General features: G+C 39.3%; 1 protein-coding gene and 1 pseudogene across 3 annotated transcripts in view; one reads left to right on the top strand and one right to left on the bottom strand.

The window, feature by feature from the left end:
* Nucleotides 1–13,291, top strand: part of URGCP (upregulator of cell proliferation) — a 92,327-nt gene that overhangs the window by 19,207 nt on the left and 59,829 nt on the right. The window contains exon 1 of one of the 3 annotated variants that reach the window (XM_073809487.1): nucleotides 4,660–4,753. The exons of the other annotated variants lie outside the window; for them this stretch is intronic. The gene's annotated coding sequence lies outside the window, so the exon portion shown is untranslated. Of the gene's footprint in view, nucleotides 1–4,659; nucleotides 4,754–13,291 lie in introns of those variants that run through there. 3 annotated transcript variants of the gene reach the window in all.
* Nucleotides 4,185–4,786, bottom strand: LOC101337051 (ADP-ribosylation factor 4 pseudogene; annotated as a pseudogene).

Genomic DNA, 13,291 nt, shown 5'->3' on the forward strand with positions numbered 1-13,291 from the left:
GATTAATATGAATATATATAGAACTCCTGAAACTAAACAAGAGAACAAACAACCTGATTAAAAAGTGGGCAAAGGACTTGAATAGGCTTTTCTCTAAGGAAGATACACAAATGGCTGATAAGCACATGAAAAGATGTTCAACATCACTAGTTATTCAGCAAATGCAAATTGAAACTGTAGTGAGATACCACCTCACACCCATTAGAATGACTGCTATCGAAAAAACGGTAAATAACAAGTGTCAGTGAGGATGAGGAAAAATTGGAATTGTGCACTGGTGGTGAGAATGTAAAATGGTACAACCACTGGGGAAAAGAGAATGGTGGCTCCTCAAAGAATTAAACATAGACTTACCATTTAATCCAGCAATTCCACTTTCCTCAAAATAATTGAAAGAGGGTCTGGAAGAAATATTTGTACGCGCATGTTTATAGCAACGTTACTCACAATACTCAAGAGGTCGAAACCAGCTAAGTGTCCAGTGATGTATGAATGGATAAGCAAAATGTGGTATATGCATTCAAGGCAATAGTATTCAACCTTAAAAAGGAAGAAAATTCTGACATATACTACAAAATGGATGCAACTTGAGGACATTATGCTAAGTGAAATAAGCCAATCACAAAAAGACAAATAATGTATGGTTCTACTTATATGAAGTACTTAGAACAGACAAAATCATAGCGACAGAAAGTAGAAGGGTGGTTGCCAGTAGCTGGGGGGGGTGGTGGTGGTGGAATGGGGAGTTATTGTTTAATTAGTACAGAATTTCAGTCTTGCAAGATGAAAAGAGTTCTGGAGATGGGTCATGGTGATGGTTGCACAACAATATGAATATACTTAACACCACTGAACTGTACACTTAAAAACAGTTAATATGGTAAATTTTATGTTATGTGTATTTCATCACAGTAAAAAAACAAAAAAAAGACAATTGAAACCATGATCACAGCAAACTTAATCTTTCATCTTGACAGTTTTGACAGCCTTGTAAGTAATGGGCTCAAAAATCAAATTCAAGACCTGTACTAGAGTCTAAATACATTTGTATCCCAAAGTGCTATGGCCCTAGATTAAGTGGCAACATGAAGTAACTCTTCTAAATTTCAGCCTAGGTTTGTACTGCTGGGTGGTCTGCAGAGGGGGACCTCAAACCTTGAATTTGGTGGAGATAATTCTAAACTGATAATACTTCCAGGTGCTTAACAGAAGCAAAAGCAGATCCTCTGTGGAGGACAGTGTTGTCATCTAAGGCCTCAAGTTAGTTAATTTTTTATGCATGATAACTGGTACCATGGTGAGAAGTAGCAAAACCAAAAGATAATCAAAACAGATTTTAAGCACTGGAATTATAAAAAATGAATTATCAGGAGCAGAGGTCCAGAAGGAAGTAGAAATCTCTCTATTGCTTAAGGCCTTGCCCTTTTGGAAGAAATATTATTTTTCAAAATTATAAGATCCTTGTTCACCAGTGTTTTTATTCCTCCTCCTTAAAAATATGCAGAGTTTATAAAAATCGATAAGGAAAAGGCCCAATGGAAAAAGCAGGTGAAGGGTATGAATAACAATTTACATTGGAGGAAATCCAATGACTAAGGACAGTTTGAAAAGATTCCCAGCCTCACTGGTGATCACGGAAAATGAAATTGAAAACAGCCAAGGGATATTCTTTTTCATTTAGCCAATAACCATAATACTTCAGAGCAGGGCCTCAGATGCTCCTGATGGGAGTATGGATTGCTCCATTCTTTGGGAAGAAAAGCCTGGAAATAGATATTAAGATGAAAAATACATATGTTCTTTGAAATTTCATTTTGGGGGATATATCTTGTGGAAATAAAGCATACACAAACACACAAACAAACACAGATATTTTCCACAGGCAGGTTTCTAGGGGCATAAATATATACACAATTAATTAACAACTGAACGCTACTTGAATGCCAATCAATAGAATGTTTGACTAAACTATAGTACCTCTTTACTATGGATTATTTATTATGCAGTTATTAAAAAGATGAATTATATTTGTTATGGTAACCTGTGATCAGCGATCTTTGATATTACTATTTTAATTGTTTTGCATTGCCACAAACCACTCCCATATAAGATGGTGAACTTAATCAATAAATGCTGTGTGTGTTCTGACTGCTCGACTTATCAGCTGTCCCGTCATCTCTGTCCCTCTCCTCAGGCCTCTCTATTCCCTGAGGCAAAACAATATTGAAATTGGCCAATTAATAACCTGCAATGGCCTCTAAGTGTTCAAGTGAAAGAAAGAGTTGCATGTCTCTCACTTTAAGCCAAAAGCTAGAAATGATTACGCCTAGTGAGGAAGGCATGTCAAAATCCAAGATAGGCTGAAAGCAAACGGTTGCACCAAACAGTTAGCCAAGTTGTGAATGCATAGAGTACTTTCTTTTTTCTTCTTTTTAAAAATAATTGTTTAATATGCAACTAATATGTGATTACTATAGAAAAATTAGAAAATAAGTAAAACAAATCATCTAATTCTTTTGCATGAAAATAATGTTAACCTTTTTAATATCTTTCCAGATTTTTTCTCTATAAACCTATGTACTTTTTAAAGCAGCTTATTGAGAGACATTTCTCACACCATGCAAGTAATCCATTAATGTGTACAATTCAGTGGTTTTTTAGTATATTCACAAGATTATGAAAATCACCACAACCAATTTTAGAACATTTTCATGACTCCAGAAAAGAAACCCCAATTAGCGAGTACCCCCCATTTGCTCATAACCACCACCCTCAGTCCTGAGGACAGCCACTAATCTACTTTCTCTCTCTCTCTATTTACCTGTTCTGGCCATTTCATATAAATGGAATTATACAATATATGGTCTTCTGTGACTGGATTAATTCATTTAGCATGTTTTCAAGCTTCATCCATGTCGTAGCATGTGTCATACTTTTTTTAAATTGCCAAATAATATTCCATTTTGTGGATATGCCACAACTATATACTTTTAATAAAAACTATCATACAAAATGACTACTAGTAGATGTAAGATTTCTTTTAGAGGTGATGAAAATTTTCTATAATTGGTTGATGTCATGGTTATTCAATTCTAAATGTACCGAAAACCATCGAATTGTATACTTTAAGTATGTGAATTGCATGATATATGAATTATATCTCAATAAATCTGTTATTAAAAAGTATACCATATTTGCTCTTTAGAAACCACTCTTTAATGATGTTATTAACATTCTCCCACATAACTAAGTAGGTTTCAAAGTATAGTTTTTAATGGCCATATAATAATTTTTATTTTACTTAACAAATCCCCTAGTTTTATTTTTTTAATTAATTAATTATTTTTCATGTTTTATCATTTTATTAGGAATAATTCCAAATGGGTTATGGAGAAAACTTATTCATTGAGTTTGATGAATTTTCCAAAAACTCTTAATGAAGACATGTTCACCAATGAACAATAAAACATGCAGCAGAACTATCATATACTGAGCAAAGAGTCTGGCTGGTACCCAAAGCAACATGCAACATAAAAAAGATACAATATAAAGGAAGACAATCTGCTGAGTATTAAAAATCATCTCAATATGAACTCTTTGCAACTAGCACAGAATTAATTAGCTATCAAATCCAAACCACACCAAGGTAAGCTTGGCTGATGGAAGCCAGGAGTCAATAATAGGGGGGAAATATAAATTCCTCAGTGCAAAAGATCTGGACAGTGTTTTGGAGCATTTCCCTGGCTGGTACAAGCAGTATTAAAAAATCTTTTTGGCAAGGGAGAAAAATAAATACAAATGGAATGCTACATTTTTGAAATCAGCAGACTGTCCCAGGAATGATAAAGGTATCAATAGAATAGCAAGGGGACAACTTTAAAACATTATTCACTGTGGGCTCAGAAAAACATTCAAAATGGATTGATTTAAAGGTGTCACATTAGCTATGTCCAGGCGTTTAGGCTTAAGGGATGTAAAATTAAAAGAGGACACCTTTTTTCCCCCAAGTTAAGGAGAATCTCTTTAAAACCAAGCATATTGCTAAATGGCAACATTATACTTGGTAAACAATAGCTGGCAACAAAATATGTTTAAATGCTGTAATATTCTGCCCAAACCAGTCCCAGATACTGTTTAATAACCAAGATGCAAACTAATTTTGTTGTAACAAGCCTAGACCAGTTCTATCAAATGTGTCCTTGGTTAGATATCTAGTTTCATTTAATGTTTTGAAAGCTCATTTGACAGTCAGTCAAGTCCCTCATGCAGACTGGTTCCTTGTGTAGCACAAGTGGCTTGAACATACCATGTTCTGTTACGAAGAGACTGAAGACCTAATATATCTGTCATTTCCCTAATGGCCGTAGCATTTGGCAAATCCTGTTTGTTTGCAAAAAGCAGCAACGCTGCATCTCGCAACTCATCTTCCTGAAGCATTTTATGCAGCTCTTCTGCTCCTTTCTGAATTCTTTCACAATCATTGCTATCTACCACAAAAATAAGACCCTGGGTATTTTGGAAGTAATGCCTCCAGAGATGCCTAATTTTATCTTGACCATCAACATCCCATACTGTGAAACAAATGTTCTTATATTCTACTGTTTCCACATTAAAACCAGTGGTAGGAATGGTGGTGACTATCTCTCCTAACTTCAGTTTATACAGAATGGTTGTCCTGCCAGCAGCATCCAATCCAACCATCAAAATACACATCTGCTTCCTGCCGAAGAGATGCGAGAAGAGGGAGAAGAAGGTGAGGCCCATGGTGGTAGTGGCACTTGCAATGGGCAGGAGCAGAAGGGGTTTAGGGCATCCCTGGGCCTTCTTTCATGCTCCTGGCAAACTCAGGGAGGAAAGAGGAGATGAAGTTGGCAGGGACAGCTCGCTAACCGGTGTGTAGGCTGGAGCTGCCCTCCGGGACAGGAATTAGCGGGGTGATGACCTGCTTGACGACTGGCGGGGCAGCTCTGGCTCTGGTGCTAAATCTTTAGCTGTGCCATGTCACATGGCAGCCACGGCGACTCCGGCAGCGGCCCGGCCTCTCCAACGTGGAAAGAATCGCGTCACCGCCACCACCTCCCCCTCCCCTAGTTTTAAAAAGTTAGGTTGTTTCCAGTGATTTTGCAATTATACAAAATACCTTGATGAACCTCTTGGTACATAAATCTATTTGCCCGTATCTGATCATTTCATGAAAAAAGCTTTTGAACTCTTTTTCTGGCACTACGGTTATGTTTCTGTTGCTAAAAATTCTTTCAGCTTTATTGCCATACATGGTAGTTTTCTCTCTGAACTCTAAATTTCTGTTTGAGCCTTATAATGATTTTATTAAAGATTCCTTTTATCCTTAAAAATATTTAATAGGTTTAGTATCGGAAGTGAACAAGTAAAGCTTCCTAGGCTAAGACGCAGTTTCTTTACAGTTTTTTCTTGTAGTTGATTTCTAATATTATAGCGTTGTGGTCGGAAAAAGATGATTGATATGATTTCAATTTTCTTAAATTTACCGAAGCTCACTTTGTGGCCCAGGTTGTGATCAATCCTGGAGAATGTTGCACGTGCACTTGAGAAGAATGTGTATTCTGCTGTTTTGGGATGGAATGCTCTATAAATATCAATTTAATCCATCTGGTCTAATGTGTCATTTAAGGCTTGTGTTTCCTTATTGATTTTCTGCCTGGATCATCTGTCCATTGATGAAAGTAGGGTGTTAGAGCCCTCCACTATTATATATATTGTTACTGTTGATTTCTCCTTTTACGATTGTTAGTATTTGCCTTATAATTTGAGGTGCTTCTATGTTGGGTGCATATATATTTCCAATTGTTATATCTTCCTGGATTGATTTCTTGATCATTATGTAGTGTCCTTTTCATCTCTTGTAACAGTCTTTATTTTAAAGTCTATTTTGTCTGATACGAGAATTGCTACTCCAGGTTTATTTTGTTTTGTTTTTGTTTTTTGCGGTACGTGGGCCTCTCACTGTTGTGGCCTCTCCCGTGGCGGAGCACAGGCTCCGGACGCGCAGGCTCAGTGGCCATGGCTGACAGGCCCAGCTGCTCCGTGGCATGTGGGATCTTCCCGGACCGGGGCATGAACCCATGTCCCCTGCATTGGCAGGCGGACTCTCAACCGCTGCGCCACCAGGGAAGCCCTACTCCAGGTTTATTTTGATTTCCATTGGCATGGAATACATTTTTCCACCCCCTCACTTTCAGTCTGTATGTGTCCCTTGATCTAAAGTAGGTCTCTTATAAACAGCATATGTACGGGTCTTGTTTTTGTATCCATTCAGCCAGTCTATGTCTTTTGGTTGGAGCATTTAATCCATTTACGTTTAAGGTAATTATCGATATGTATGTTCTTATTGTCATTTTGTTAATTGTTTTGGATTTGTTTTTGTGTTTTTTCTTCCCTTCCTCTTTCATTCTCTTCTCTTGTGATTTGATGACTTACTTTAGTGTTGTGTTTGGATTGCTTTTTCTTTTTTGTGTGTATCTATTGTAGATTTTCAGTTTGCTGTTCCCATGAGGTTTTGATATAGATGTCTGTATATAAACAACAATATAGATTGTTTTAAGTTGCTAGTCTTTTCATTTCAAATTCATTTCCAATATCCTGCATTTGTGCTCTCATCTTCTCACAATTGCTGATTTTGATATCATATTTGTGTGCAGATGATTTCCTACCTTTACTGTATGTTTGCCTTTACCAGTGAGCTTTTCATTCATAATTTTCTTGTTTCTAGTTGTGGCCTTTTCTTTTCCACCTAGAGAAGTTCCTTTAGCACTTGTTGCAAAGCTGGATGGTGGTGCTGAATTCTCTTAGCTTTTACTTGTCTGTAAAGCTTTTGATTTCTATGTTGAATCTGAATGACAGCCCTGCTGGGTAGAGTATTCTTGGTTGTAGGTTCTTCCCTTTCATCACTTTAAGTATATTGTGCCACTCCCTTCCGGCCTGCAGAGTTTCTGCTGAGAAATCACCTGACAACCTTATGGGAGTTCCCTTGTATATTGTTTGTTGCTTTTCCTTTGTTGCTTTTAATACTTTTTCTTTGTCTTTAATTTTTGTCAGTTTGATTACTAACTGTCTCAGTGTGTTCCTCCTTGGGTTTATCCTGCCTGGGACTCTCTGTACTTCCTGGACTTGGGTGACTGTTTCCTTCCCATGTTAGGAAAGTTTTCAGCTATTATCTGTTCAAATATGTTCTCAGGCCCTTTCTCTCTCTCTTCTCCTTCTGGGACCCCTATAATGGAAATGTTGGTGCATTTCATGTTTTCCCAGAGGTCTCTCAGACTGTTCTCGTTTCTTTTTCATTCTTTTCTCTTTATTCTGTTCTGCAGCAGTGATTTCCACCATGCTGCTTTCCAGGTCACTTATCTGTTCTTCTGCCTCTGTTATTCTGCTATTGGTTCCTTCTAGTGTATTATTCATTTCAGTTATTGTATTGTTCATCTCTGTTTGTTTGTTCTTTAGTTCTTCTAGGTCTTTGTTAAACATTTCTTATGTCTTCTCGATCTTTGCCTCCATTCTTTTTCTGAGATCTTGGATCATCTTCACTATCATTACTCTGAATTTTTTTCAGATAAGTTGCCTATCTCCACTTCACTTAGTTGTTCTTTTGGGGTTTTATCTTGTTCCTTTATCTGGGACATATTCCTCTGTCAGATATCTCATTTTGTCTCATTTTTGTGATTGCAGATTTGTTCCACAGGCTGTAGTGTTTTAGTTCTTCAAGCTTCTGCTGTCTGCCCCCTGGTGGATGAGGCTGTCTAAGAGGCTTATGCAGGCTTCCTGGTGGGAGGGACTGGTAGCTTCCCACTGGTGGGTGGACCTGGGTCTGGTCCCCCTGGTGGGCAGGCTCGTGTCTGGTTGTGTGTTCATTATCGGGCAGCTGCATACTCAGGAAGACTTTAGGCAGCCTGTCTGCTGATGCATGGGGCTGTGTTCCCACCCTGTTGGTTGTTTGGCTTGAGGCATCCCAGCACTGGAGGCTTTAGGCTGTTGCGGCGGGGCCAGGTCTTGGTGAGAAAATGGCAGCCTCCAAGAGGGCTCACCCCAATGAGTACTCCCCAGAACTACTGCTGCTAGTGGCCTTGTCCCCACAGTGAGCCACAGCCGCCCCCCAGCCACCTCTGCAGGAGACACTCCAATACTAGCAAGTAGGTCTGGCCCAGTCTCTTATGATGTCACTGCTGTTTTCCCTGGGTCCTGGCACACATGAGACCCTGTGTGCACACTCCAAGAGTGGAGTTTCTGTTCCCCCCAGTCCTGTGGAATTCCTGCAATAAAGCCCCACTCACCTTCAAAGCCAAACTCTCTGGGGGCTCCTTCTCCCATTGCTAGACCCCCAGGCTGGAGAGCCTGAAGTGGGGCTCAGAACTTTCACTCCTATAGGAGAACTTCTGTGGTATAATTATCTTCCTGTTTGTGGGGCGCCCACCTAGGGTTTATGGGATTTGATTTTATTGCAGTCTTGCTCCTCCTACTATTTAGTGGCTTCTTTTTTAAAAACATATTTATTTATTTGTTTATTTGGCTGTACTAGGTGTTAGTTGAGGCACACGGGATCTTCGTTTCTGCGTGCGGGATCTTTAGTTGCAGCATGCGGGATCTTTTAGTTGTGGCATGCAGGACCTAGTTCCCTGACCAGGGATCAAACCTGAGCCCCCTGCAATGGGAGCACAGAATCTTTTTTTTTTAACATCTTTATTGGAGTATAATTGCTTTACAATGGTGTGTTAGTTTCTGCTTTATAACGAAGTGAATCAGCCATACATATACATATATCCCCCTATCTCCTCCCTCTCGCGTCTCCCTCCCACCCTCCCTATCCCACCCCTCTAGGTGGTCACAAGGCACTGAGCTGATCTCCCTGTGCTATGCGGCTGCTTCCCACTAGCTATCTACCTTACATTTGGTAGTGTATATATGTCCATGCCACTCTCTCACTTCGTCCCAGCTTACCCTTCCCCTGCCTCATGTCCTCAACTGCTGGACCACCAGGGAAGTCCCTGTGACTTCTTTGTTTTTGGATGTAGGGTATCTTTTCTGGTAGGCTGCAGTGTTTTTGTTTGTTTTTTGTTTGTTTTGTCGATTGTTGTTCAGCAGTCAGTTGGGATTTTGATGTTTCCATAAGAAGAAGTGAGCTCATGTCCTTCTACTCCGCTATCTTGTCTCCTCCTCCTCCAAGAGATACTTTCTTGAAGGAAATTAAAAGTGCTACTCCAGTGAACACGTGAATGAAACAGCCTTATTGCTGATATGGAGATGGTTTTAGTGGTCTGGATAGAAGATCAGATCACAACATTTGCCACAACATTTCCTTAAGCCAACTAAACCAGAGCAAGGTCCTAACTCTCTTAAATTCTATGAAGGCTGAGAGAGGTGAGGAAGCTGTAGAAGAAAAAGTTGAAACTAGCAGAGGTTGGTTCATGAGATTTAAGAGAATAAGTCATCTTCATAACTTCAAAGAGCAAGGTACGGCAGCAAGTGCTGATGCAGAAGCTGCAGCATCTTATCCAGGAGATCTAGCTAAGATAATGAAGGTGGCTACACTAAATAACAAATGAATCAGTGTAGATGAAACCGCCTTATATTGGAAGAAGTTGCCACCTAGGACTTTAAGCTAGAGAGGAGAAGTCAATTCCTGGCTTCAAAGCTTCAAAGGACAGGCTGATGTTCTTGTTGGGGGCTAATGCAGCTGGTCACTTTAGGTTGAACCCAATGCTTATTTACCATTCTGAAAATCCTAGGGCTGTTAAGAATTTTGCTAAACCAACTTGCCTATGCTCCATAAACAAAACAACAAAGCCTGCATGACAGCACGTCTATTGACAACATGGTCTACTGAATATCTTAAGCCCACTGTTGTGAACTACAGCTCAGAAAAAATGATTTCTTTCAAAATATTACTGCTCATTGACAATGTACCTGGTCACCCAAGAGCTCTAGTGGAGATGTATAATGAGATACATATTGTTTTCATGCCTGCTAACACAATATCTATCCTGCAGCCCATGGATCAAGGAGTCATTTTGACTTTCAAGTCTTATTAAGAAGTACATTTCATAAGGCTATAGCTGCCATAGAAATTCCTCTGATAGATATGGGTAAAGTAAATTGCAAACCTTCTGGAAAGGATTCACCATTCTAGATGCCATTAAGAACATTTGTGATTCATGGGAAGAGCTCAAAATATCAACATTAACAGGGGTTTGATTCTAACCCTCATGATGAGTTTCAGGGGTTAAAGACTTTAGTGGAGGAAGTAACTGCAGATGTGTTATAAACAGCAAGAGAACTAGAATTAGAACTGGAGCCTGAAGATATGATTGAATTGTTGCAATCTCATGATGAAACTTTAACAGATGAGGAGTTGCTTCTTATGAATGAGCAAAGAAAATGCTTCTTTGAGGTAGGGTCGATTTGTGGTGAAGACTCTGAAGATTGTTGAAATGACCACAAAAGATTTAGAATGTTGCTTAGTTTATAAAGCAGCAGCAGGGTTTGATAGGAATGATTCCAATTTTGAAAAAAGTTCTACTGTGGATAAAATGCTCTCAAACAGCATTGCATGCTACAGAGAAATCGTTCATGAAAGGAACAGTCAATCGATGTGGCAGACTTCATTGTTGTCTTAAGAAATGGCCACCCCAGCCTTCAGCATCCCCCACCCTGATCAGTCAGCAGCCACCAACACCAATGCAAGACCCTCCACCAGCAAAAAGATTATGACTTGTTGAAGGCTCAGATGATGGTTAGCATTTTTTAGCAATAAAGTATTTTTTTTTAGAATTGACATCTTTGCTATATTTTTTTAATTAATTAATTTATTTATTTTTGGCTGCATTGGGTCTTTGTTGCTGCACACGGGCTTTCTCTAGTTGCAGCGAGCGGGGGCTGCTCTTCGTTGCAGTGCATGGGCTTCTTATTGCGGTGGCTTCTCTTGTTGCAGAGCACGGGCTCTAGGCACATGGGCTTCAGTAGTTGTGGCACATGGGCTTCAGTAGTTGTGGCTCGGGGGTCTACAGAGTGGGCTTCAGTAGCTGTGGCGCATGGGCTTAGTTGCTCCACGGCACGTAGGATCATCCTGGACCAGGGATCGAACCCGTGTCCCCTACATTGGCAGGTGGATTCTTAACCACTGCTCCACCAGGGAAGTCCCTAAAACATGTTTTAATGTAGGTATGGACATTGTTTTTTTTAAAAAAACATAATGCTACTGCACAGTTGATAGACTATAGTATAGTAAACATAACTTTTATATGCACTGGGAAGCTAAAAAATTTGTGTGACTCACTTTATGGCAGTATTCACTTTATTGCTGTGGTCTGGAACCAAGTCTGCTATATCTCTGAGGTATACCCGTGAATCAAATGTTCAGATGGCAGTGACTTCTGGTAGCTGACATAGTAGCTTGATTGAACCAAAACCCTCCCACAGATAATAATTACAAAATATGGGGAAAATTCAAAAAAATTATTTGAAGGCTCTGGAGACAAACAAAAGCAGGTAGAAGTTGGAGGGAAGTCTACCCTTGAACAGCCCAGGGCAGGGTTTACATTACCCTGTCTCTTTGCCTGTAGGGAAGCTGAAAGCTGAAGTGTCAATGGACAGAAGTCCAGAAATCATGGCGAAATCCTGGGGTAGGGCCATGCTGAGGGAGTGAATCCCCAAACTGTATATAAACTACTCCCAGATTCTCACTGGATAGCTGAGACCTGGGGCCTAGGCTGCATCGAGCCCATTGCGTGGAGGACATTCTGGAGGTAGCACCCAGCCTTCCTATGGACCTCAGTACCTGTTGGCTTCTTGTCTTTTTGGCTCAAGAAATCTGCTTTTGTTTATATGAAAATGGTTCAATGTATACAGAATTCTAGGAAATGCAAAATAAACTATAGTGATAGCAGGTTAATGCTTGAAGAAGATGGGGGAGAGGGAAGAGGGAAGGATTACTAGGGACATGAAGAAACTTTGGAGGTGGTATGTTCATTATCTTGATTGTGGTGGTTTTGTGTGTTTATGCATATATCAAAACATGAAATTACATACTTTACGTGCAGTTTATTTAGTGTATGTCAGTTATACTTCAATAAAGCCATAGTTTTATAAAACCGCACAGGGAGTTGAAAGCAAATGGATAGGAAAGATATATCATGCAAACTCTAAACATATGAAGGCTGGAGTATCCACAATTCAGTATTTCCAGAATTAAAGCAGAGCATTTAATAGTGGAAAAAGGATTAATCTGTCATAAAGCTATAACAGTGATAAATGTCTATGCTCCGAATAATTGAACTTCAAAATATATAAAGCAAAAACTAACAGAAATGAAAGGGAAAATGGGCATATCCACAACAAGAGTTGAAGATTTTAACTCCCCTCTTTCAGTAACTGATAGAACAGCTAGGCAAAAAGTCAGGTACAATACAAGACTTGAACGCCACCACCAATGACTTTGACTTAATTGACATTTATAGGACACTTTACCCAATAACTGCAGAATACACATCTTTTCAAGTGCACAGGAAACATTCACTGAGATAGACCACTCTGTGGTCTGAATGTTTGTATCCCTCACATATTCATATGTTGAAGCCCAATATAATGGTGATGGAACTTGGAGCCTTTTGAAGGTGCTTAAGTCATAATGGTGGAATCCTCATTAATGAGATTAGTGCTCTTATAAAGAGATACCCTAGAGAGCTTCCTAGCCCCCTTCCATCATGTGAGGACACAGTGAGAAGGCACTGGCTGTGAACCAGGAAGAGGGCCTTCACCAGAATGGGGCCTTGCTGAAGACTTGATCTTGGACTTTGCATCCTCTAGAGCTGTGAGAAGTAAATATCGGTTTATAAGGTACCCAGCTGATGGTATTTTGTTATAGTCTGAACAGACTAAGACAGACTCTGGTCTGGGCCATCAAACAATAAAATTCAAATGTCTGAGTTCTCACAGACTGTGTTTTTTTACCATTATAAAGTTAAACTTGAAAAGCCCAAATATTTGGAAGTTAACACAGTTCTAAATAATGCACAAGTAAAAATCAAAACTCGAAATTATTTTTAACTGACCAGTAATAAAAACACAGTATTTCAAAGTTTGTGGGATGTAGCTAAAGTTAAGGTAGATTATTACATTGAGATAATATTTAATCATCCCTGAATGCTTAGGAAAAACCTGCTCGGTCATGATATGTTACTCTTTTAGAACAGATTGCTAGATTTCACTTAGGATTTTTGCATTTAAGCTCACACGTCTGGTTTCCGGTTTTCATTGTTTGTACTAT

This window comes from Tursiops truncatus, chromosome 9, assembly GCF_011762595.2.
Source record: "Tursiops truncatus isolate mTurTru1 chromosome 9, mTurTru1.mat.Y, whole genome shotgun sequence".
NCBI lineage: Eukaryota > Metazoa > Chordata > Mammalia > Artiodactyla > Delphinidae > Tursiops > Tursiops truncatus.